This window comes from Stegastes partitus, unplaced genomic scaffold (assembly GCF_000690725.1).
Source record: "Stegastes partitus isolate 25-593 unplaced genomic scaffold, Stegastes_partitus-1.0.2 Scaffold16, whole genome shotgun sequence".
NCBI classification, from domain to species: Eukaryota; Metazoa; Chordata; class Actinopteri; family Pomacentridae; genus Stegastes; species Stegastes partitus.
Window position 1 is genome coordinate 881626 of NW_007577747.1, and position 26320 is coordinate 907945.

A 26320-nucleotide genomic window follows, 5' to 3' on the forward strand; every position below is an offset into this window, starting at 1 on the left:
GGAATATTTTATAATTATGAGCAATTAATGAAGTTACTACTGTGTTGTGCAGCAGTGTGTCCCTTTATTTGGAGACGCTCATATGGATCCTGCTGCTGGTATTTAATAAACTCAGAGGAAAGACGACTGCAAACAGCTGGAAGCAACAAACTGGACTTCAGCTCCTGTTAGCCTGTGCGTGCACCTCAGCTAACTAAATGCACAAACAGCGCTCTCTGTGATTCTTATAGATGGGTCGCACAACTGACTGGCTGCTGTTACAGTCGTCTAACGCTGCTTTCACTTGCACTTGGACACCCGAGTTACATTCAGTGAAATTTGGACACTGGAGTTTCATTGAACAAACTTGACCTCTATGAAATGGGCCGTGGCCACCCCCTGCCCTCCCCTTGGAGGTGTCTCTGCATCCCTGTGCGTACTGTAATTCATATAAATCTTCAAACTTCTTCAACATACAAAGGAGGTCTTGTCCACAAATGTATTCCTCACTACAGACTAAACACAGACATTCCTTAATGGAATGGGTTAATGTAAGTATACACAAAGCCAAATCGGAGCTTTGAAGCCTGCCTTGCTGATATTGATATCCTATCACTGCAGCACCTGATATTAAAAGGATCCCTGCCAGATGACTGAAAAGAAAAAAACAAAACCAAAAAGAAAAAAACAAAAAAACAAAAACTTGTCAAGTTGGTCTCGCTCTCCTGTGCCTCCGGGGCTGGGTTCTTAGCTTTCCTTTTGTCTGAACGAGGATACGGACAAGTCTGTCATTTGACCGTCTCCCCTTGCTGTGTACACTTCAAATGTAGCCTTGACAGACTATGAATCATGTGTTAGGAAACTAGGTTAGAGCACAATAGGCTCTTCATAAAGTGAGGCAAGGTAAGGTAGTAAAGCAGGGGAGAACATATGCTCGGCGGCCATCTTGGAATTCAGGTTTGAGGAAACGCTGGAGAAGGGCCCAGTTTGTTTCTCTCTCTGCTCTGTCATTTTTTAAAATCCCTTTTACAGCAGATTAATTTTAAAGTGAAGCAATAAAATTCTTGCAAACTAAACTAGGCGGGCAGTTTAATGGCATCTTCAGTATTAAAAATGGCCACAGTTTTTCCTGCATTAACATGCACTCTACAGAAAAAAAAATAAAACATCCATGCTTTCCACAGCAGCGAGCCTTTTCTCGCCATGCATTATTAAAAATAAGATCAATATTGACACTGTAGGCTTATAGTCCAGAGGAGCTGGGAATGTTGCCTAAATATTTTAACAACCTCTCTTCAATTTATACCTCCTTTCCCCCATGAGTCTTCACCTACGTGTTTCAGTCTCTCTGTAATATGGAGTTGCTGGCTGTGCTCTGTGTCCAGTCTACCTTACAGCAAGGAAATTAAATGTTAAATATTTACCATTCCCCTGGTATGTGACCCCACAGATTCCAGCTGTGATGGGTAGCAGCCACATTCCTCCCACAGGAAGTTTATCCTTACTCGTTTTCTTTTTTTTTCTTCTTTTTTTTTTGTACCTCCTCCCTGTCCTGACAGTGCTTTTGAACATGGCCGACGGCTGAGGCATCAGCCTAAATCTCTGTCATGAAATACACTAACATGTCACATGTGCCACTGCAGTCTGCTCTGAGGCTTTCCAGGACTAACAGGGAATTTTCAGTGGCTGTCATACAGGAGTTGAAATCCTTCCAGTTCTGTTCCACCAGATACAGAACCAGGACCCATTCGATTGCTTTCTCCTCTTTAAAGCAATCGTACACAATATTATTGATCTTTGCTTTCCAGGGATACTCTTGTGGTGTTGAGGAGGAGATACATGCTGTGATTTTTGGAATAACAACAAGAGGGCATAGAAGAAGAAAGGAGTAGGCAGTGACCTCAACATACAAAACCTTCCTGTTTCCTGGAAGTTAGATGTACAGTGGACGAACTGGTGGAAGACATGTTAGCTTGAGGCTGACTGGATGGGGAGGTGGTTAGTTTTACCAAAATAGTATAAACTAAACATCCAGTAACTCCATTTTAGTCAAACTACCTTACTTGTGACTGGTAAGCCTACATTCAGAAATCAACCTTTGGAAGCAATTTAAAGCTTTGAAGATTTAAACAAGCTTTTAGAAGTTTTTTTTAAAAGAAATCTGAATAATACATTTTACAACCCTGTCCACCAAACTGTTAATTCTTATACAACTAAACCTTGTTGTTATTGCTTTTTTGGGGAAGCGCATTTTCCACTCATATTACGTTTGTTTGTGAAGTACCATAGACACATTTCTTAAACCCGAGTAGTTTTATTTCTGACTTGCCATTGGAAAATGTTGCTGATTTTGTTTAGATTTGCATCAGAGAAATAGACAATTCTTTGTTTTTTTTCTGGAGAAAATCCAAATAGAACAAAACGCTACAAAGACAGCAGCATTTTAATGGCCCCTGAAGAATCTCTGCATCTCAAAAAAATATAAATAAAAACAAAATGGCAACGACAAACTCTTGCATAAACACAATTAGAAGATTATCAAAAGCAAATCTAACGATATACACAAATCTGCACGTCTAAGAAATGTAACAGAACAAATATAGTCCTTGATATTTCCAGCCTTGATTAAAAAAATCCATCCACATGGGCAACATCTGTTACATTCAAAGCACCACTTTTTTTTTTTTTTCATTTATAATCAACTGATCCATTAAAATTGCATTTTGGGATTAATCCTTCAACAGGAAAACTGCACTTTTGTCATGGCGAAGAATACGACCAAATTTCGAACATAGCTCGAGTGAAAAGAAATGGGAGTCGTCGGATTTCACAATATCCCCGGCACAAAGCATCTCTTTACCCCTAAGACCCCGGGCACCCCACCCCCTCAGATGTAGCCTTTTGTTGTGTGCATGTGACTGTAGAAATGGCTCGGTAGGAAATGCCAGACACCCACAAAAAAAGCAAGAGAAAAATAGTTGTGGGAGCCACCCTCTGCATCAATTCAGCTGCAACAAGAAGCATTTTACAGCTGGTTTATTGTTATTCCTCTGCTGTTTAAGCTGTCTTTCATGTCAAAAGTCTTTTCCTACTTACAAATCACTGGGAAGCAATCCCTTTCGCCGCACTGCTGTGCCCTAAGCCCCTTCCTAGGGTCCAGTCCTTTGATCACCTGTAACGTTGGCCATCAAGTTAAAAAATAGAGAAACGGGCTGCTGGGATAAGCTTGTGTTCTTGTCTGGAACAGAGGAAGCCACCCCCCCTCCTCCACCGCCTCCCCCTTTTCAGCAATTCCTTTTTTCTTGTCTCTGCTCTCTCGATGAGCCTGGGAACAAAATTTCCGCAAGGTGGGGGGGCACTTGCGGTTGTTGAATTGTTTGAGAAATGATTATGCTTTGGCTGCATTAACGAGGATTCCTCACGGTAAACAAATTGATTAACTAATTAGCTTAGAAATGCGGCGCTGTGTCCCCGAGAGAGACATACAAGCAGTTGCGACCTCTGACCCGGGGCTTTAGATTCAAGGTTAAATGTGCTGCAGTGTCCTCTGAGTGAACACCACTGTCACATCATGGCCCTCAGCCAGAGGCCCAGACCAGTTGTCACCGCTCCTGAGTTTTAAGACGTGCTTAATTGGCTTCCCTGAGTGCCCGAGGAGGGGAAAGAGAGGGAGCTAGCTTGTTACGAGCCCTTCTGTTCCAGAGGAGGGAGGGTGGGCGGGGGGGGGGATAGGGGTCCCTTATCAGCCATCGTTGGACACCTCCGGTGGCTATTAATCAGAGCCAGAGCCCGACTGGAGCCAGAAGAGGATCCGCTGAGGGGGTGTGGGAGGGAGAGGGAGGTTGAGCCTGGAGCCTTCCCTGGGCCTCACTGACACCCTCACATAGGGAACCTCAACAGACAGCATAAACACTCCTTCCTCCCCTCCTCTCCTCAAGTCCGAGGGTATACACTCGTACAACCCCCTGCGAGCCCTCCTCCACTCCTGTAGCCTCCTTACTCAAATTGATTTAGGTCTCGTTTAGCCCCCTCTGGCCAGGGCCCATCCATTTTAGCTGGTGTGACAGGTTTATGTCGCCCCCTTACTGTGTTATTATATTGGTGCTGTGCTGCCAGTTACTATTGTGCTAATGAAAATTTAGCACCAGACATAATATTCTTTTTCACAGGATGTGCACTCAGCATGCAAAATATCTTGAGCGCATTTATAGGATTGAAAGTGCTCATTATTTTTTAACATTTGCGACCGACTGGGCTGAAAAACAGTTTTATGGACAGGAAAACAACCATTAGGTGTTGTCAGTGTTGGGCTGTTTTGGAAATGAATTTAAACTTTTGTGTGCGTTCACTTGGGCACGGCCTTCAACGGAGGTTACAGAGGCACCCAGTCAGAAATGACTAACAAAAGCTCGATGAGATTAGCAATCTACCCGTGCTTATGCATTTAGCACGAAGCTAAATGCTAACATGTTCAGTAGGTAAATGTACTATGTTCCCTTATTATCCCCAAAAGCAAACTCATGAAAATCTGAAATGTTTGCAGACAAAATCTAACCTATTAGATGAGTGAACGTTTGACTTGATGACAAAAATCTAGGGATTCACTGACCCCTGGCCATTTCTTTTGCTCCTGTCACATTTTTACTCACTGTGGACTCATTTGTCATTACAATATAAAGTCCAGCACCTCCTTGGAAAGAGCACAACCGTGGCTAGAAAAACAAAGAGTCTAAAAATATCTTCTGTGCAATGTAACAAAGTTATGATGCCATAAACCATAAATACAAACAAAAAAAAGTTGAATTTCTGCAGGTGTTACCAGCACTGGAGTAAAATCTTGTTACCAATTAGTTCTTATACTTGTCTCCTATCCCCTCTGTTTAAACACAGTTCAACCTAAAAGACTCTAAATATTTGTCACTTTACTGTTGGTTGTAGCTGAGTCAGTAATGTCCACATGATTGCCCCGAAAAGTTCTATGTTTTCACAGAATCTAATTAGAGGTAACGCGTTAATCTAGCAAAGTTTTTAAATGTAGAAAAAAGTGATTTTATCGAAATATTAAAATCTGAAGCTCTGGTTTTTCTGATGGAATGACACGAGACAGATGAGTAGTTCAAGGATTGTTGGAAAGTTCAAAAGCTTCTAATGCTAATAAAAAATTTTGGAGATTTTTATTTTTATTTTTTTAAAGACAGCATGCTTTTCACATCTCATTCATCCTGACTGAGACATTAAAGTGTGACCTGAATGTCCTGACAGCTACGACTTCATAGTAGCGCTAGAAGGTGTCACTAAACTCCGTAAGCTCTGAAATATGGCCTACTAAATGTGTAAGCCAAACTGGTGGACCCATCAGACTCAGATATGGAGTTCATTTAATGAGTAATTCCACATTGCTCACGCAGCTGGAGGCCCTGAACTGCAATAAAATGCATTCTACATATTTGTACATAATGTCCTTCGAAACATCACGCAGAGTGAAAACACGTTGGGGATGCGGATCTTATAAACGTGTTAATGACCGAGAACGCTTCATCCCGCCCAGAATTTCAAAAAGACATTACCAGTCACTACAAAAGCCTTTACCAATAGTGCGAGATTCATTATTACAGCGGTTCCCACAAGATGAGAGGCACAGGGGAACTTTCTGATGAATTTCAAGTTTAAATGGAAAGCTTCTGTGGAGTGCAATACAAAGCGCCATGTGTAAATATTGAATAATGAGCCGCTTTCAAGTCCCCCCACTTTGGATCTGCCACGAAAAAACGCCATTAATGACAGCTTTTGGTGTGGTTTACATCACACAGAGCCATGAAACGCAATCGCCAGAGATAAATTTGTTATTATTAGTCTCTAAAGGCATGAGATTTACAAGCTCCCATGCATTTGCACTCAAGATGTGCTGACAGAGTTTCTTTGAGACACATGTGACAAATATTAATGAGCTGCTCATTCGCTGCAAATGCATCGCGCTCAAGATTAGTCATTTGGCTCGCGAGCAAATCTCTCAACAAGAAAGTGGCCGCGATTACTGATACGCTACATAATGCCGATAGTGTACACATTAATATTTATTACATTCACAGCAATTCCTCATATAAAGTGACACAACAGGAGCACAAGAGATGCTGCTGAGTTTTCTTTCAAGCAACTGTCAGAAGAGCAGCCTCCACAATATATGCAAAACATTCATGCAGCCTTAAAATATGAGAGAAATCATTTAGGAAACATCTAAAAAAGAATTTTAGCAGTAGTTAGCAGAAAGGATAAGATTATTTGTCTTGTCAGGAATCTCAAATGTCATTACTTTTGATGGTCAAATGAAACAACTCAGCATATTTTCTGCCTGAGTCACACTTCAAACATTTGCATTTAGTGTAACTTAAGGTCAGGATTTCTCATGAGTAAAAGAACAGAGTCATGTAAACACCCGAATGCTTTCACACAGGCTCATTTCAGGACCAAGGAAGTTGACTCAGTGTTGCTTGGCACCGGCGTTACTCACCAGAACTCTTAGAAATAAGTGTTGAAAGTTTGTGTAAAGTTTTTTTTTTTTTTAATTTAATCTTTTATTTTATCTTATTTTTTTTATAGAGCCTTTAAACGGATTATTTTTCTCATCCCATGGTCAAATAAACTCAGATGAGTCATGAATGTGAGTGTGTGAGTGAGTAATACAAACACTCGCCTCTGACAGCTCCTTATGCATAAATGGGTCAGATCTCAGATAGAAAGAGGAGTTTGCCAAATCAAACACAATGTGAATATGGTTAGTGTTCCGGCTTCGCTAAGTCATCGCTTTAGTTCGACGTGACCTGGCGCACTGCAAAGGCGTCAACTTTATTCCCTGTTAGTCAACCAACAAAAGAACTTGTGTAAAACTCAACATGTGAGAGATTGATGGAAGAAATCTCAAAGTGAGGAGAGTTTTCAAATATGTTACCTATTATTTGCCATAAAACAAATTAGCAGTGTGATCACTTATGCAAAAAAGAAAAAATTCTATTGGATTTAGGCAAAAATCTTACAATAAATGTGTAGTTATCTGTTCACATTAAGAATTTCTACCTGGTAAGTATTGTGTGGACACATGTGGACAGGTGGAAAAATCTTGGTTAAAGTAGAAGCTGTTTGCTGACTGTACAAACTCCAAATGCACGCAGCGGCAGCACTGTAAATGAACATCATTTGGCCCTTGACACTGCAGGAACTTGCAGGACATTCAGGGGTGATCCAAGCTGTCGTGTGTGTACCGACCATAAGAACCACCCCAGTAGAGCTGCTGTGCGGGTCTGAACACTCGTTATTTAAACTCAGAGAAGACAAATGCTGATGGCTTGAACTGGCAGATGACAACAAGCACCAGTCTTCCCGTCTCTAACGTCGCCACAAACAACGTGAAATTCAGCAAACCCCCATTGTTCTATGTGTTGGTTGAACTGGAGATACATTAAGTAACCGCTACTTATTGGTCGAAGCTGTTGGATCCACAAAGGAAACAGAAAGATCTGATTATGTTCCTGTAAATGTTTGCGCCACCTCACGCCGGCCTGAATTCCTGCAGTGGAAAGCTGCCCTGTGTTGCAACATATTCAAAATAGTTTGAAACCTTATCATCTGAGTGTCGTTACAGATTATTGCAGATTATATAATTGAAGGTTAAAGATTCACCACTATTGAGAAGATAAAAATAATAAAAGCTTAGTTAAAGCCATTATGCATATACTGTACTACGCCGTACATATTTAAACTGGTGTCAACACTTATCAGTATTTTTACTTTTTTCTTTTATCTGCAGTCACAATATTATATTTTATGTCCACTTTAACTAACTTGCAAAAAGCTGTCTGTTTGCATCCAGTCGCTTCTGTCTTTTGATTTAGTGTTTAAGTTTCACCACTTCTAAAGTCTTGCGCGCACACATAATAAACACTTGTTTTGTCAGAATATTAACTCTTACTTACTGGTGATATCATTTTTTTTCTTGTCTTGTTTTTACATATTTAGATTTAGTAAGTTTTTGCAACACTGCGTGTGCCAAGCGTGCACACACACTCTCACAGGCTACCGTGAAACCCAATAATGTGACAGATATTAATCATCCTTTGCCGTATGAAACACAACCAAATACCTACCACGGGTGATTTCACCTCTCCTGAATGCTTCAGCACTTTCTTTGCACAGCACTCTGAGGATCTGCCAGAGATGACACACTAGAATTTAATCTGCTTTATGCAGGCCGAGGACAGCATCGGGACAACACACACACACACACACGCAGAAACACACAAACCAGCAGCGCAGCGAGCCAGGTGAACGCTTACTAGTGAGTGTGCTCCGTGTATGATTAACGCGGCTAAATGACCTGCACAAAAGGTGTGGTTGTTTGCTTTGATACTCTCGACACCGATGTATGGCGAGCTATACAATGCACCTGTCTCCACCAACACAAAGGCCTCATTCATAGGAAATGTACAAGACAGTTGCATGTAAAGTCGGCTTAGGCAGGTTTTGCTGTAGTAATGCAGCATTTGGCAGCTTTTTAAAACTGAATTTCCACAAGTTTCTTTCTAAATGTTGAAGTAGCATTAGCATGTGGCGTGCTCAGTTTCCGATCATGTCCAAACAACTCATGCGGAGCTGCTTCTGCCGTACCTTCCTCAGAGGTACACCTACTCCTTTGAATCAATATCTCATTTCACACACACTGCTGGTTCCAATACTGTCTGACAAATGCCCTGCAGCTAGTGCCGATTCCAGGAAAAAAAGGGAAGCGGCTATTAACTTTGGCCATGGTACAGCGATAACTGGAGGGCAATGGTTACACAATCAGCTCCCTTTGCTAGATAAGGTCATTGTGCTAGCTCGGGTTCGGAAGTAAACCCGAAAGCCCTGTATGACAAGCAAACAACAGGAAGGAAATAATCAATTTGGTGCTTTTAATGAACAACTCTGTATCTGGCCGCTTTGTTAGTGCAAAATTGCCACACGCTGGTTAAACATTACTCATGTGATAGTACAGTTTTAAGGTAGTCAGGAGCAGCTGAGCAAGTCAGCACACAGGAACTTAATGCCTCGTATTGTTTGCGCTCTGAACCCATGTGAGTTCAGCCGGGATGAAGAAGAAGTAAAGGTGGTACAGTAAAGAGGCCGACCAAAAAAGAAATAAAATAAAAAAAAATGTTCATTGTGCTTTGATTCATTTGGTCAGGATTTTTTCTTTTTTTGCTCAGGAAACTGTTTACATAACAGAAACACATTTTACTCTGGTGCCTGCCAGAGTGCAGGGAAGCAACGTCTGCATCCACTGAATCAGAGACCATTAAAAAGATGCATGACGGAAAAGTTTGTGCAAGAGTGATCAAGAGTCTGACAAACCTGGAGGTGGAGATTTAGCTTTATAGCTAAGCTTATGCATTTAGAGTGCACTCAAGCTGTCTAATGCTTTAATTTAACCTCACTTTCTGGGACAGGATTTTGAATTTACAAGTTCTCTAAAGCATACACTGTTTAATTAGACTCAACCTGAGTGCTTTTCCTGTTTCCTATCAGTGAGTGTTGCACTTTGGATTTTGGTTTGTAGTTTTATTTCTTGTAAAGACATCTTAGCTGATATTGCATCCTTCTATGTATTTATGATCACTTAATGAGAAGGGATTTGTTGCAAAAAAGTGCCGTAAAAGGGTTGTAACAGTGCTATCAATAGTGTTGCTCTTGTGGAAACATTGCATCCTCTGCCACGAGTGTTCAAGATCTGGGTTCTCCCAGGGGATTTCCTTTTGACTTGAGCAAGAACAGTTGAGAGCTTCCTCGAGGTGGGGGGAGCATCAGGGTACGCACATCGTTCAGCTGAGGATGTTGGACGTCATGGCAGGAGAGACACGATCACGCTGATGTCGAGAGGGCGCCACGAGGGGTCACAAATCCACCTGGGTTCAAACTGACGAATGAGGACGAGGGTGTTTGATGTGAGGGAAGAGAGGGCGAAAACATCAGGAAGTACCTCACACTTAAATGCTGGTGCAGACCTCCAGTTAGTTGATTACCATCCCCGACAGTGTGGCTGTTATGGTTTCCAGTCTGTGTGTGTGTGTGTCATCGTGACAAAGTATGGTCCCGGAGACACCTACTGTAGTGGGAACGACCACAAATTCAGTTTTAGTACTCTGGCGGCTGTTTATAGGTCTGTCTGTCTGTCTGTAGATAGATCTTGTCAATGCAATTGTGTTGTAACCATGCAAGATAAAGTCATGAAACTTTCATCAGCATTCTGAAAGACGAGACGTTTTGGGTCTTTTTAAACGCTTTTCATGTTTTGGTGCTGATTCTGTTTTGGTACTTTTTTTCTTCTTCTTCATTTCGTGACTAAATCATGCAGATGACATAAATTGCATCGTCTGTCCAAGCACACGATCGTCCCGCTGATCGCTCTACAGATGTTCACACTCTGGTCTGAGTGTTCTGAACACAAGCAGGCTGACAGGGCAGCAGTGGCTGGACAACAAATGCTTCACAACACAAAAGCTTGTATTGAGGTTAGGCTATTGCGAGGAGATTTGCTGTGATTAACACCTTTTTAATTCATCATTTAGAGTTGTAATTGGAGTAGCCGCTGCTGGACTTTGGGGGTACTTCCATTTGTTCATGCCTTCCGCTGACCGTGCCCAATAACAAAGTGCATGACTTTACAGTGCACCAGCTCATTTCATAGGGAAACAGAAAGTTGTGACTTTGTGAGGCTGGAACACGATCCATATTCACAATGTGATTTATTTAGCAGGTGACGTTCTGAATTTTACAGATACACTATATCCGCCCACTGTGCTCGGCACACCCTCAGGGATACTCACACTGACACGCTGCCACAGCCCAACCAGTTACTTGCCGCTACATCTCGCCTGTCTTTAAGTCACAGACAGGTTTTCAGGAACATTCATGGTATGATTATATTTTGCTTTGTGTTTTTTGTGTGTTTGATCTGAGAGGCAATGCCACCATAGCAGGCCAACGCACACTTATTGTAGCACGAACAGTGCTGCGTGCACACCCGCTGTCCGCTTTCAAAGTTAGTGCACGTAGATGCATGAACTGGCCACACGGAGATGAGGTTGTTCTGGCCAGATGTTCTCCTGCACAGCTGACATTGAGTTTGGTAGCTTGAGTGAGAAACCCTGAAAAGTTTTCTGTTATCAGAGTCAAGAGGAAATGCATCCAAACAGATTTTACAGGCAAGGCAAGACGAGACAAGCTTATTCCACCTATACTGACACAGTCAAACAACAACAGCGTCAATACGCTACTGCTGACTGACTCGGCTTAAGGCGATAGAATAATTGCCCTTTTCACGAGATGCTGATTGACTAAATTTACATGGCTATGTGTACGGCATCAGTCAGCAGCTGGCTATGCAGGTACACTGACTGGGTGGTATTTCTGTTGCACCCAGAAGAGCTGCAGCATTTTCCCACTAAAAACACAACCGGTCATGTTTCGAGACATAAAACACGCAGCGGATCACGAATATTTTAAAGAAATAAACACACTGAGTTAATGGCAACAAGCAAAGTTAGTCTTAACACGGCAGATTTTCTTTACTTATTATGAAAAAATTGAAGCTGCCACGTCAAATAAAAGTGACATCAGTGAGGCAGATCGCTGCTACTGGTTTGCAGATGTAAAAACACTGAAGCCTCTTCTTAAACAGAAATGATCTGACACTGACACAAAGTCAGGCAAAATGGCAACTGGATCTGATTTTCAGGCCAAATGACAGCGAAAGGAAGACAGAAAATATGCTTCTGTGAAAGCGTTACATCACAAACATTCAGCCGAGCGCAGAGCAGGTCACAAATTTTCCAGAAAGGAAGCAGCAACAGCATTTTCATTTCAGGCTGCAGATTTACTCTGATGTTCATCAATCATGTGCGACGAGCTTCTGTGAAGATGCACGTAAACTCACTGTGTTAATGCCTACACACCAAGAATTGGCTCATTTGAAGCTTGATTTTCTTTCGAGGCTGTCAGCAGAACTTCTAGGACATAACTGATTGATGCACAAGTAGGTGGGGCGGCTCGCACAAAAGTTGACACACCAGAAAAGTGAATTACTGCGCTGCATCCTGGTATGTGTGCAATGTCATAAATTCATGTCTCACAGTGGAAGAGAAGCTGAGGTGTGGAGGCTGTTTGTTGATGATTAGCTCATGTTTGAATAACTGCATTTTTCACATCACAGGGTTTGCCTTGCAGTTAGTCTTAGATTGGAGCAGAATTGTCAGAATATTCCGCGACACTGGGCTTTTCTACAGATTGTGAATAAAGATAAAGATTATTGTGTTTTGCAATGAGTAGAGATAGAGACAAGAGATGATGAAGTAATGCAAAAGGGGTTATAATTGACAAAGGTCCTTGATGGAATCAAACTAGCGAGCAGGTCAGCAGATGTTCCCGAATCTTTTTTATTTAAAACATCAGTGACAGAGTAAAGATGATTAATTTTCTAGTTTTTTATTTTTTTTTTGGGGCCTTTTTGCCGTTTTTGGATTGGACAGTCGAACAAGAGACAGGAAAGTGGAGGAAGAGAACGGGAGAAGGGGTAGCAAAGGGCCATGAGCAGGATTCAAACCCATGGCCATTGCATCGGAGACTATAGCTCCTGTACATGGGTCACCAGCTCACCCACGTGAGCTAATTTTCCAGTTTTAATCCAAAATGGTTAACTGTTGCAGAGGATGGCACATTAAAAATACAACTTAAAGATGGAGAATATCAGCAAAATAATAAAATGTGGGCTGCAGGGTGGCGCAGTTGGTTAACACTGTTGCCTCACAGCAAGAAGGTTGCCGGTTCGCATCCCGGTGTCTTTCTGTGTGGAGTTTGCATGTTCTCCCCGTGCAGTGTGGGTTCTCTCTGGGTTCTCCAGCTTCCTCCCACACAGTCCAAAAACATATTGAGGTTAATTGGTGATTCTAAATTGTCCGTAGGTGTGAATGTGAGTGTGCTTGGTTGTCTGTCTGTTTATTGTTTCCCATTACTATGTGGGGTATGCAGAAGATTACATTTTTGATCCACAAGACTGTGCAGAAAGTCATTCATTTACTTGTTAACTGAAGTGCTCACTGATCAACAGAAATATAGTCGTAAACGAGCCAGCACATATTGGTACTAAAGTGTTTGTTTTGTAGTCATTTTGAGTTTGTACATTTCATAAACTGTTCATTTCCATCAGATACTTTGAACCATGCTGGAGGGAGGCACTGTCAGTCTGTTTTGTGCAAACACTCATTTTCCCCAGAGGACGAGAGGTGTTTTAAAACACACTGCTTGTGTGGATTGTCATGAAATTTGGAGATATTCAGGTTTCCTGGAACATGCTTGTGTGTGTTGTGTTGATCCCTGAACTTTGTTTTCAGTTGTCTTGTAAATTGTCTGAACATCTACAGCTTGAATGTGTGGATAATTAAATACAGGTTGACTTTGTGGTTCTTTACTAAAATACTGTGTTCTGTGCTGTACTGAATGACTGTTAAATGGATAGTTGCAAAAATCGGCAAAAGTATTTATGTACTAAATATGGACTAAATAAAATCAGCTCAGGTTTATATATGTTTGTATGTATGTCGTTTAAAAACAATAAATCAATGTAACATACTAAAAAAAGAAAACAAGAAAACAGAGCAACACTTGTTAGATCAGTTTTCTACAAACTAAATATTACAATCTTAAGGGCACTAACAGCAACCAAAAGTTACTGAAATCATGCAGGTTGTGAGATTTTTCTCAACAGTGTCAATGGAGGAGGAACATTTGACTGAAAGAAGGAGGCTGTTTCAAAGGCTTCCAACGTAAAGGCATTATCTTCTTTTCTACGTGTCTCGATTGTGGAAGTTAAAGCAGCCATTCTGATGATAGAGGGGACAGAAAAGTTTTACCCAAGTTCCAATCCATGTATGGGAGGAACTTTTTTAGGCTGATTTTTTATTTATTTATTTATTTTTTTTTATCAAGCTAAGCAAAAAGAAAAAAAAAAAACAGTTGAAGTTTTAAAGCTTTTCCATAAGTGTTGTAGACCAGTACCATTCCCATCAGCTCCTGTTGTTCTCAGCTTTATTACCCTTTATTAAAACGTCAACATGCTGAACTATAGATTATATCTATTATTCATTTATCTACATCGCTCACTTCACCGTCTACATCCAAAAGTGTTTATTTAGTAAATCATCTCGACTGAGTGAAGCTGCACTGAGAAGCAAGCAGCTAATTCTCCAGTGACATAATTACCACTACAGAGCTTCACCATCAGCTAAATGAACCAGCCAGGAAGTGTGTTAGAACTTTTTTTTTTTTTTCCAAAAAAGCTCACTCTGACACCCTGGATCATTTGAAGTCGTGGAGAAGGAGCCTCATTACTGCCAAAGCCCACACGGGGGGTTTACTCCCAGACGCAGTTTAATGGCAGTAAAAAGGAAAAGGCTTCAAGGTTACGAGACGCTGAATAGCTTTGGAGGAGACGGCCTGCTCTCCCTTTGCCCTGCGTCCCACGTCACTGGAGCCAGTGGAGTCATAAATGGCTGCTAACACTAACAGTAAACGGATATAAAAAGACTCCCGGTTTCCTTTATATGACCCATTCCCCTTTGCTCAGGGGGTTTGTTGATAGGAGCCGGGGGTGTTGTGAATAACGGGACGGATGGAGAGCGCACATACTCTTCACATGAGAGAAAACTGAGGGACAGTCCTCATGTGTTTCACTTTAGCAACATCTTTGACAAATTACATCAAATATTCAGAGTTCGAAAACCGTGCAAGTTTCTGATTCAGATCTCCGTTTGAATCGGACCGTACGGTGTCTGTGTTACACCACGTCGCTCCGCCAAACAGGCGCAACCGAGCGATGACGTCAAGAGTCATTATTCTGAGGTAAGAAGAAAGATCAGGCTCATTTTAAACAAATGAAAGTAATTCATCCCAAATGGAGATTTTAAGACTCTAAGAGGATCAAGAAGAAGAAACGATTTTTAAGAGTAAATAAAAGATTAAAGAAGTTGTTAAATTTGCGTTTACGGGGGAGAAGAGCCCCTGTCAGCTGCTATTTATGTTTGCGGGAGACACCGACTGCAGTAAGCCGTTAGAAATTATAGATTTGTAGGAATGGTGAAGAAACTTGCAGCTGATGAAATAGAAGCTTCATCTTGAAAACCTGATTTATAAAAGTAACGACGATGCAGCTGCAACAGGGAGATATTAATTCTAAAATCTAAACCCTAATTCAAGTCCATATTTTTACTTAAATAAATTGAAACACTGATATTTACGTACGGTAGCCACATTATTTTTCATAACTAAAACAAGCTTGTGCCAATAAAAAGAAGATATGGCTCTGTATTAGATGAGGAGATAACGACTAAACAGTAGCGTAACTCTTTCTTTTATTTTCTGGTACAGATCAAAAACAATTAATGGTTAACATGACTTCAGTTGATCAGGAGATGGTCTCTATTTTATGCTGTCACTTTCAAAATGTCAAAGTCGTTTGCGGTGATCGGTGTCTGTAACTTCAGATTGTTGGAACACAGAGTATTCTATGTAGCAGGAATTCTTACAGACACTTTTTTTGTAGTCACTGCTATTGTCTGTAGTGGAAACTTTTGACGTGACTGAGTTTGTCACATGATCATAGACAGAAAATGTCTCCCCTTATCTCCAGGTGAACACACCCAGAACCCTAAGCCCATATTCAGTCTCTCAGCTCCAACGTTTAGCTTGCCTTTAGGTGGTACTTAGCGTAGCCCTGAAAATTGATATGCATCAGCTCTATAATTTAAAGGCAGTTTTCAAGGAGGGGGACTGCTGCTTCTTCTCCACTAGTAATGACCATAGTGCCTTGTTAACCCCTTCACCAGAGGTTACATACCCCTATGATGTTGCCCTTAAGTCATCCAAATGGTCATGGACCAGGATGGCCATAGTTTCTGTCTTATATAGAGTCCAATATATCAGTGCTTATTCTCTCTTGTCTGTATTCATGTCTAAGAAATAACAAACTGCAGGTTGACCAGGATGGACCTCACTTAGAAATCACAGCTATTGTTGTAAGAGCATCGATACAACATGAGGGTAAGGAATTTCATCCACACCTCTTAAAATTTAAAAACTAATTCTTGGACTTCTCTGGCACTGTTTTATACAATGTTTGGAACATTTCCTATTTCATTCTCAGAGATTTAATAGATTTAAGGTTCTAGTTCTGTCCAGTAACCTTCCAAATGAACTGCTAACGACAAGTAAGTAGGTTTGAAAGCTGAAATTATTGCCGTCTACTTCCTCTGTGACCTTTTTGTGCACTTTATGCTCAGACTGTCCCCCTCACCTCTCTCCAGCCAGCTCATTTCGGAGGCCCCGGGCCTCTTGCATGAACTCTGACCCCTGAACTGGAAAGGGAGAAGCTTTCGCTAGCTAGCCCGGCTGAAGGGAAACCCAACACCGGCATCCTTCCATACAATTTTTAAGCTTTGCATTCGTGTCCTTTCCTTAACCTTCTTCCCTCATTTAGTGCTCACTAATCCAATGGGCAACCAAACACACCTATTTTTGTGACAACAGGAAATGTATTTTACTTCTTTAAATGGGATAAAATCCAGTGCCTGCAGTAAAATAGACTATAAAGCCACTATACTGCATGTAGATCTGTCTTTAGCAATAATTAGTGTGTTGTCTGAATACATGCAGTATAACTTTCTAGCTGTCTGACAAGTTCAGGTGATGTGTGAATCTCCTCAGAAAAAGGATCTCAAAAATAACGCCTCAAAGCATTTATTGTTCTCCAGGCCTCTTTGCGAAGCACTTCCAAGCACCTGCGTTAAGTCTTGTTGGTTTTAAGTCAATTGTTCCAGGTCACTTCCTTAAGCAGCTACGTAAATAAAGAGAAAGTAAGAGCAAAACAATGTCAAGTATGTCTGCGTCCTGAAAAAAACAACAGCAAAAAGAAAAAAAGAAAAATAGGGCTGCTGATGACAAGAATGCTACCCAACAAGTGTGGTATAAAAGCCATGTGAACTCAGATGGGTCCTGGTTTGGTTTAAAACTTAGCTGGATGCTTTTTAGATGGTGAGGCAATGAGAAAGTACATGGAGAGCTATTGATGCTGTTAAATATTTCAGATCAGTTAAAACATTTAGCATTGTAGACAACAGTTTAAGATGACATGATATGAAACGAGCTTCAGCCTTCAGCTACACCTGCAGGACGGCGGTTTCTTAATGGGACACGATTGCGAGGGCACCGTCTCATGGGTGGCTTCACATTTGTACTTGGCGGTGACTAAGGGAAAGAGAACACCTGCAATATTACATGGGAATGGCCCTCCTATGGCCGAGGCATCGGTGTTATTAAAAAGCTATGGAGCATGTCTCCGTTACCAAGTGTAGCCACCAAATTACATTTTTCACAATGAAGAAAGGAAGGCCTCATTTTCTTTGGTAGCGGAGACATTGGTGCTTGAAAGAATTGTTGGAAGTTTTAATGAGCCACGGGTCATAAAACATAACAAAAAGACGAAGCAAAGCCTAAATTAATGTAAGAAGAAGAAAGAAAAAGAAAAGAAAGAAAGAAAAAAAAGGTCCTGTGATTTTCCACAATAGCAGCAAGCTTTTTAATTGTCTACGAGCTGGAGGTGAACTGCTGCCACCGTAACTGTGATACCTGTTAAAATCTAATATATGCTTTATAAATGCACATGTGGTGCCACCCTCCCCCTCTCTGTCTGCTTCTCACTGACACATGGCATACAAAACCAGTCATCAGCCAATTTTTCTATACTTTTTTCTTTCTCACCTTTTTTTTTTTTTTTTTTTAGGTTTCCTTTTATGGCACGTTTTCATGCTTTGCCACACATGCACCGAGGTTTGACCGCCTTTATGGTCCATATATTTCCAGCGCAATTTGTCTTCAGAGCAAAAGTGACGTTGCTGTAATATTCAGAGGCCGAAAGCCCCATAAAAGTGCCCTCCTTCTATTTCTAACCATAACCACGTCCTGACTCACATTAACCTCCACCTCAGTCGCCTAAGATCTGTTCAGTCGGAATTGCATTCGTGATCGTTTACATTTCACCGATTTAGTAACACTTTAATCCACAATATGCACAACAACAGAAGGAGGCTTAATTCCCTGGTTGCCGTAATAATTCAAGTAAGGAGTGATGGCAGTGTTTTTCTAGTGGTGTAGGTCAACACCCCTGCAGAGTTGCAGCACATGTAACAAACACTCTGGGTCCCTCGAGTGATTCTGTAAGCAACGTATGTAAGAGAAACACATTATGCAGGAATAAAAGCAAGCAAAAGGCAGACAGACTTTTTTCTTTTGCAATAACAATACTTGAGCTTTAAAACCTGCCACTGAGATATGAATCCCAGCCGACGTGTAGTGACGCGATAGCAACCACAAACACTCACCTATCAACAGACAGGAAAGACAGAAATCATTGCATCCTGGCATTTACGGGATATTTAATAATTTTGTGTATTAATGGACTGTTGAAGAAAACCTTTGCAAGTCCCAACAAGTCATAGCAATAATGACTTTTAGCCCGGTTGTAACATCTTACAGCCACCAAGCAACACCGTGGTAAACAACCTAAAGAAGAACTAAAGAATAGCTGGATTGGATAGACCCATAGCAGCTCTGTGTGAAGGCTCCAAGATGCAGTGTAGGCTATGACTAGCCTGTGACCAGGGCGTCTAAAAACCTTCATTTTTTCCAAAGCTGCTTGCGTCTGAGAGATGCACGTCTTGGCTACTCCCAATATCTGATGCCAACAGATGGATAAGAGTTTTTACACCTTTAGAAAAGACTCATAAGGAGGTTGTAGGGGTAGAGATGATACGAGTAAGAGGATTGTCACCCAGGAGACTGAGCTTTGTGTGCTGTGCTGAACCTTTTATTTTGTGACTTCAGCCTTGCCTTCACTGTGTTTAGTTAAGTTTAGGCACCAAAAAACTGCTTGGTTAGGTTGGGTAGGACCATGGTTTAGGTCAGAATACATGGTTTCGCAACATGAAGTACATGTTACGTGTATTTAACAGGTTTTGAAAGGTTTGTCGGACTATGCTGTGCAAATGTCATACCAAGGCATCCTGACAAAGCAGCAGCGTGTGAAGCATTTGAGTTGACGACAGCATACATTTTGGATTATTGGTCCATCACTCATAGGATCTCTTCAGAACATTTATCTTGCTGTGTCTAAGCACGCTGAACAAAAAGTGCAAACTAAACTTGAAATAGTGATTGTAAAAGTACTGCAAGTCTCGCCCAAAAAGTTCCTGAGCTCTCAGGACGTGATCCTGCCATGGCTGTGTGTGTAGGCAGTGTTGGATAACGTCCCTTTAACTTCAAGTTCCTCAAAGTTCTTGGTCCCTGGAGAAAGTCTGTGCTGTGGAAACAATGCTAGCGTGATGAAAATGAGAAGAAAGAACACAATGCTACTCGTAAAACAGAGTACACTGGGCAATATACGTATTTAAGTGCACTAGATCATCATTGGTTATTTATGACAAACACCTTTAGGTGGCTTATATCGGTAAACTTTAGATGACTTGTGCTGCTGTACATTACAGTCGTCCCATAATTAAACTTACGGCTACATTTACCTCATACTTTTCAGTAAAAGTTACCTGCCAGTGGTCTGTATTTAAATTATGATTTGGTTTGATCATGTACAATACATGCATTGAGTGCTATGATTGTTGTGAAATGTGTGAAACTCATAACTATAATTCTGAACCTATGCCCTGCCCATGATGTGACTCCTGTAAACCCTGTGCATCGACTATAAATCCAACTTTAAGAACAATGTCTGGCTGCTCACAATATTCCCAACACAATGTTCATACTCATTTTAGCTCTGATTTCTGTTGTTTGTAGTTCTCAGGAACCACTGTAAAGGTACACACTGGTATCAGACTGTGCCACATTACCACGTTCAATTCCAAAATTTTGTCTCCATCAAGTACCAGAGCATGAAGCCATTATCCTTTCATCTTTCAATTTTGAAGTAAGAGACTCAAGAGAAAAATAAAGTAAGGATCCCGCCACTGTGCTTCGCTTTGGAGCCACATGATACACGCTTCTCCAGGCCTGCCAGCAAACATCTACCAGCAGGAATCCTATTAGCATTTGAAATAAAGCTCTGTCAAAACACAGAAATGAAAGGTATGCTAGGAGGAGTGAGATGAGACGAGATTGGATATCCAGGGCAGAGTTAGAGCGTCAGAAGAGGAACCTGCCTGTCATCGTCAGGAAGTGGGAGTCGAGGGTTGAGGGGAGAGCAGCAGGAGTCAGGAGGGAAGAGGTGGAGGAGGGTTTTAAAAAAAGATGGCACTAATTTAGGAGCCCTTCCTGTGACTGCTTTACCACCCGGCTCTTCGAACTTTAGACAGATTGCACCACGTGTGAAACATTACTCAAACCTGCAATGTGATTTTATTTCACCTTAAAAAAAAAAAAAAAACCTGCAAAAATTCCAACATGTTGGCTCATCTCAGTGTGCTTGCTGTCTTGACTAAAGGTTGGAAGTTCATCTAAGCTGCTACGAGCAACTTCTAAAGGCTTGCTGTGCAAATTGCTATATAGCTAATTCATAGTGAAAGCCTTACGATGGTTTGGGTGTTCTGTGGTTATGTAGAGCAGTTTAAGAAAGAATACTGTTTTTATTAATATTACATGCAAAGCATTCATCAAGTCTGTGCCCTTTAAAAGCAAAATCTGATTCAATTTGGCCAACAATGCCATAGCAGTTGTCTCTTTGTGCAGTGATATGCTGCTCCCAACACTCCTACCACATTTAAAACCTTTCCTGGAAGTTCTATTCTTTAGGTGCATCAACCACCATCTGCGATGTACATTGGATTTCCTCCACTGTGTCAAAATGACGACCGCCAAGACCGTCTGAGCCAAATCTGGTGTGGAGTGAGGATAGTGTGGACGCAAACAAAAAACCATTTCAATCATCATTTTCAATGTCCGGGCTGCAAGGTGGATCGGTGGTTAGCACCGTTGCCTTGCAGCAAGAAGGTCGCAGGTTTGCATCCCGGTGAGGAGTCTCCATGTTCTCCCTGTGCAGCGTGGGTTCTCTCTGGGTTCTCCAGCATCCTCCCACACAGTCCAAAAACATGTTGAGGTTAATTGGTGATTCTAAATTGTCTGTAGGTGTGAATGTGAGCGTGCTTGGTTGTCTGTCTCTAAGTGTAGTCCTGTGATAGACTGGTGACCTGTCATGATGGAACACCAAAATTCCATCATGCCACAGTTCAGGTTTGTTGCAGTAACTGTTCGCCCTCAGACACCACAAGACATTATCGTAGAACTCAGCTGACAGTGTGCCCCTGGTGGACGAATTCATTATGTATGCCACAAATGTTTTGGAAAATAATTAGTTCTTGATGCATTTCTGACTTGATACACCTTTTCCACTGTGACGACCAGTGTTTGGTCTTGGGTCCTAGTCGTAGACCCAACTATCATCACCAGTGATACTCATCAATATAAATGTTGGGTCGTCCAATCGATGGAGGTCCTCGCAGACTTCAACTCAGTGCTGTTTTCTACAGGTCCATCGTGAAATTGCACGAGCGAGTGGCCCCAAAAACATGTGAAACTCGGGTCCTGATGTTGATTGTGCAACGTCATGCAGAACCCTGACTCACAAGCGTTCATGTGCAACAGGAATCTGAACTTTTTAATCACACCTTGATTACATTCACCACTAAAGAGTCTGAATCACAAAAGAGGTAAAACACCCATCAGTGGGATGAAAGTAAAATCAGGAGCTTAGTATTGACACAAAACCCCAGACAATGGAAACTCCTGTGTAGCAGCTACAAAGCAAATGAAAGATGAATAAAGCCAGTCTTGCAATATTAATACTACTTTTGTAGTTGTCTGTTGCATGTTCAATCGCCACCTGTAAGAATACAAATAAAGGCACTGATATTTAGGATATTTGCGTCGGACAGCGAGTTTGGCTGTTACTATCATGATAACTGTGGTCATTTCAAGTTTGGAGCAATGCAAAGCTAAAAATGGAAAGTAGTTAGAAGATGTGAAAGACACAAATCCTGGTGAGCGTTAGAATGAATTTTTCCTCCTTTTTATCTGCAGTTGGACCTGGACTTACATGACTGTCAGTGCTGTTGCAGAGTGACAGGTGTCATGGCCTGAAACCGAGAGGAAACTGCCTTTTACTGCATTGGAGAGGAAAGATTCTAAAGTAAAAGTTGATGCGAAATGTTGAACAAACTCCTCGAAGTTCCCACAGTGTCGCACAGAGAAAAACAAGGGAGCAGCGCCCAGTCCAACACAGAGAGTATGAACAAAAGAGAAATAGATAGAAGTAAATACTGGAGAGTAATGAGACTGACGGTGCTCTTTCAGAAGAGAGCCTCGCTGCTCTTTAACGCGGAACATCTGGTTCAGTTTGGAGGGAGCTCTGGTTTTTTGTGTGTTGGTGTGCGTGCGCATGCATGGTGTATGATCAAGAAGAAGAAAACGAGAGACGCAAAGAGGGAAAGATAGTGGTTGTAAAACTGAGGGACAGAGAGTGTGTGTTGAGGGTCCCGATCGAGAGCTATGAATCAAGAAGTGAGAGCACTCCTGGAAGGCTTCTCTCTCACTCTGTCAAGAGAAAGCATTCCACATGGTGGCTAATTTCTCTAATTATCTTCATGTGAAATGTCTGCCAGATGACAACAACAGGAAATCAACACTCACCCGACAGTATTATCACTTCGAAGTACGCAGTTTCACAACCTCGACAGTAACCCTCTAAGATCAGAACTTAGTCTGAATAGCGGGAAGTAAAATTCTGCTCAACAAGTTTTCAACCTGAGCAGTCAAAAAGAGAAACTTACCTTGTTATAAGATGCCTTTAAAAAATCTTTTTTTTTTCCAGCAATACAGTCTAATTCCATTTCATCAGGTCTTTGAATCTCTCGTGTTTCTTTACTCTCTGATGTGTTGGGTGTAATGTTAGTGCTGATGAGTTGCACCCACACAACACAAATGACACAAAAGTCACCTCAAACTTAACCACAGAGCACTGGCATCTTTCACAGGGTGTTTATTGGGTGTAAATTTCCAAAAAAGATTAAAATTTCTCTTCAACAGCTATTGAGAAACTAAGCACTAGTCTGCTGCAAACACAAAGGAATGCCTGATTACTGAAAATAACTCACTCCAGAAACACTCCACGAGAAGACAGGTGCTTTTCCCAAAGAAATACGCCAAAATGCCTTCACTGCGAGGTCAGGACCTTCTGAGGGTCAGAGCAATGTTTTTCCAAATGTGCCTGCCTGGACTGTAGCAGGGTTTTGGATTGGGCATTCTCAGTTGCAGGCCCTGTCTGCTAAGCAGCTGTTTGGGATCAGATGCGAGCCCCGTGTGTCCATGCGAGGCTCAGCAAACCCCTCCGATTAGTCCCAGTAGAACCAAGACCGCTGGTGCATTCCAGCAACTTGATCTCATGCGATTTCATCACCAGCGGGGGTAGACGAACGTCAGAGGGGTCTCATCTGGAAAAATATAATTGTTTATCCGCCTTAGCATTTGCCTTAATGTTAGAGCTTATACAATGTGCTATTGGAGGCAGGTTCGGCAGCTGCAGATGTAACGGCCAGACTTAAATAGGCTGAATCACTGTACGACGGTAGCTACTGCAATAACTGACAGGAGAAATGTATCAGCAAAAAGAAAATAATTTGGAAAACTTGCTTCATAGGTAACTGAAATACTTGTTTAGTAAAATGATCTTTTGTAAGGCAATGTCGAGACTTTACTCAGTAAGATACGTTTGAACTTTTCTAAAGGTTCAAATTCAATTAGGAGACCAAAAGATGCAAATTTTTATCAACTAAATCATATCTGTCAGAGAGTCATAATAAGCATATGAGGCATTAAGTATGAGCTATAATCAGTGAGCATCATGCTTTGGAGGCTAATTAAAAGAAATATATTTGTAGATTTCCATTTTCTTTTAGCATTTTTAGAGCTTTATTTTAAAGATAGAGAGCAAAAGTTCAGTGTGTTATCAAGTGTTTTATCCAACGATGTCGATCACATACCACAGCATCTATAGCCTTGTTTTGCAGTGTTGTCCCTGGATGGGTGGAAATCAACACTATGCTGAAACACAACAATAAAGCATGAAACAAATAATCTGTTGTGTTTTATTTTGTCTCAGTGTGTACAGCTCTAACCACTGTGATGAAGCTCGCTCACAACAAGTTTAATCAAATTTTTTACCTAGCCCGCACCACTATTTCTGTCCTCACAGCAGGTGTTACTCCAAGAAAAAATGTAAAAGCAATAACACAAATCAGCAGTTAGCTCAAGTCAAACTATCTGGCTCCATGAAAAACTACTCCCATTAGCATGTGGGTAGCAAGTTCCTTTGCACTTTTGACTTTGTGTTTATCCATCTTCGTAGCAGCATGCACGGTGCAACTAGAGCACAGATGATTTATAGCCGCAAACATTCGGAGCAGGTGGTGCCTCGACCCCGCTTCACTTAACCCTTCTCTCTTTTTCCGCAAGGCTCGCTTTTTCACTTGTCCTCCCATCTTATAAACTGTGTCTCCTGATGCTTTTCGACCATAAACAGGTGAAAAGAAACTGAAGAAAACAAGGAAGGAAAACTTTGTCTGATGTTTTATTCTCAAATATGTCGATGCTCTTCTGTTCAGTGTAAATGAGTTGCTTTACACTGAAGATATTTAGTTTTTGCAAAGAACTGCTTTCAGAATTTTAAGGAAATTTCTACTTTATGCGGGACGATTTGGAGTGAACAAGTGTCATTGACGTTTCAGAGAAATGATGAGAGGACAGGAAGAAAGTAGGAGAGAAGACAAGAGTGGAGGAATGGAAAGAGAAAGGACAGGAGAGGAAAGAGAGGAGGAGAAATGAGAATCCAAAAGCACTTGAATGCCGAGCGCAGCTGCAGAATGGCATTTCATTGGGATCTGTCAGCTCAACTCTGATTGGCCTGACATTGCTAATCCCTCCAGATGTTCAGCATTAACTGATGAGTGCGTGACTGTTTTGTGCGGGAGAAAAACGGGGAGAGGGTCTGAGGCTGCCATGGCTGGCGGGCCCAGGGTAAACAGGGCCTCTCAGGGACCACTGTCCATGGGATTTGGGGAGATTTGGAAGACAGGATGATCCGGCATCCGGGAATTAGGTGGCACAGAGCGCGGATTGTGTCAACAATTTAGGACAGAGGTTGCACATGTGACTTCCCGTCCCCCTCCCCTCCCCCACCACCACCTACATATTAGAGATATTTGTTTGCTCACGTAAAGAAATGTCAGACTCTGGTTACAGAGCGCATACTGAAAACAGCAAGCTCAACACAATTCAGGGTTATCCCAGACTTTGATACCGATTTTCCACATGCACTACGTTGGTAAAAGTTGAAACTAAATCATATTTGTGTTGCTTGGATCGACGACAAGGTGGAACTGCCTGTGAAAATAACCCGAATATAAGGTGGTCATGGCAGCAGAAACCATAGATTGAGAGTCTCAGCAAAAGAAATAAATGTCATTTTAGATACTGGGATAATTTTTTTTATTGAAAAAAGTCACATGATGGATGCATCATGAATGAGGGAAGGATATGTAGTGACTGATCAGAAAGTGAATGTAGATGTCTGTGTCACTGTTTCCGAAAAAATTCAGTTTTTTGTCCATCCAGACTAAAATGCAATCAGAGTTGTGTAAATGCTCGGCATAAACGTAGCACAAGTTTTGAGTTTGAAAACGAAGGGTGGAACCAGGCTGGAACAAAAGTTAAATGTCCTTCCCACAGTGTAGGTTAAAGCTGTTGAGTTCAGATTGGTAGTTGTAACAGTTGTGGACAGCTGGTGTGTTTACCAGGTCTATCAACACTTTATCAAAGGAAACTCTTCAGTGTTTTTTGTATGACAGGCAACTTGTATCGCCTCAGTTAGAGTAGAAAAATTAGTCAAACAGTAAAATGTAGGTATTTCTATGCGTGTGTCCTATCCATAGACTGTATAAAAGATGGACGTAGCAACCGGCCCTGAAAAATGAAGCCAACCCGGAAGTGTCAAAAACCTGCAATATCACTACGTCCGCTAGTCCTGGCTCCAAAAAGCCCTGGCTCCCATAGACTTGAATTGGAAAAGAAGTGATCACAGATCACGAAATACTGCATTCCTACAGCTCAGGATTTTTTCTTATTAGTTTTCATAATCAAATCCAGAGACCTGGCGGCCAATCTGAAAATAAATCAATACTGAATTTTTTAAAAATTGTCAACATTTTGC